Source organism: Arachis ipaensis, chromosome B2 (genome assembly GCF_059453495.1).
Source record: "Arachis ipaensis isolate K30076 ecotype BB chromosome B2, ASM5945349v1, whole genome shotgun sequence".
Taxonomy (NCBI): domain Eukaryota; kingdom Viridiplantae; phylum Streptophyta; class Magnoliopsida; order Fabales; family Fabaceae; genus Arachis; species Arachis ipaensis.
The window spans coordinates 25,151,640-25,153,022 of NC_142437.1; the positions used below are offsets into that span (position 1 = coordinate 25,151,640).

The window sequence follows — 1,383 nt, forward strand, 5'->3', positions numbered from 1 at the left end:
GAGCCTCATATTCTTTTAGTTCCTCAGAGGGAAACTCCTTATTGATCACTGGATGTCCCAGGAGGTCTTCCTCCTTGGGATTCACGTCCTCTCCTTCCCTTACAGGTTCGGCCATGGTAATCATTTCAATGGCCTTGCACTCTCCTTTTGGATTTTCTTCTGTATTGCTCGGGAGAGTACTAGGAGGGATTTCAGTGATCCTTTTACTCAGCTGGCCCACTTGTGCTTCCAAATTTCTAATGGAAGACCTTGTTTCATTCATGAAACTTACAGTGGCCTTGGACAGATCAGAGACTAAGTTTGCTAAATTTGAGGTATTTTGTTCAGAGTTTTCTGTCTGTTGCTGAATGGATGATGGAAAAGGTTTATTATTGTTAAACCTGTATCTTCCACCATTATTAAAGCCTTGTTGAGGCCTTTGTTGATCCTTCCATGAGAGATTTGGATGTTTTCTCCATGATGGATTATATGTGTTTCCATAAGGTTCACCCATATAATTTACCTCTGCTATTGCAGGGTTTTCAGGACCATAAGCTTCTTCTTCAGAAGATGCCTCTTGAGTACTGTTGGATGCAGCTTGCATTCCATTTAGACTCTGAGAAATCATATTGACTTGCTGAGTCAATATTTTGTTCTGAGCCAATATGGCATTCAGAGTATCAATTTCAAGAACTCCCTTCTTCATAGGCGTCCCATTATTCACAGGATTCCTTTCAGAAGTGTACATGAATTGGTTATTAGCAACCATGTCAATGAGTTCTTGAGCTTCTGCAGGTGTTTTCTTTAGGTGAATGGATCCACCTGCAAAAGTGTCCAATGACATCTTTGATAGCTCAGATAAACCATCATAGAATATATCCAGGATGGTCCATTCTGAAAGCATGTCAGAAGGACACTTTTTGGTCAACTGTTTGTATCTTTCCCAAGCTTCATAGAGGGATTCACCTTCTTTCTGTCTGAAGGTTTGAACATCCGCTCTAAGCTTACTCAGCTTTTGAGGAGGAAAGAACTTGGCTAAGAAAGTCGTGACCAGCTTATCCCAAGAGTTCAGGCTGTCTTTGGGTTGAGAGTCCAACCATATTCTAGCTCTGTCTCTTACAGCAAAAGGGAAAAGCATGAGCCTGTAGACTTCAGGATCTACTCCATTAGTCTTAACAGTATCACAGATCTGCAAGAATTCAGTTAAGAACTGAAAGGGATCTTCAGATGGAAGTCCATGAAACTTGCAGTTCTGTTGCATCAGAGAAACTAGCTGAGGTTTCAGCTCAAAGTTGTTTGCTCCAATGGTAGGAATGGAGATGCTCCTTCCATGTAAATTGGGATTAGGTGCAGTAAAGTCACCAAGCATTCTCCTTGCATTATTGTTGTTGGGTTTGGCTGCCA

General features: G+C 41.4%; 1 non-coding gene across 1 annotated transcript; it reads left to right on the forward strand.

The window, feature by feature from the left end:
* Nucleotides 1–877: 877 nt before the first annotated feature.
* On the forward strand, nucleotides 878–985 carry LOC148573349 (small nucleolar RNA R71). Its single transcript, XR_015906180.1, has one exon. It is a non-coding gene; the product is annotated as a small nucleolar RNA R71 (small nucleolar RNA).
* Nucleotides 986–1,383: the final 398 nt, after the last annotated feature.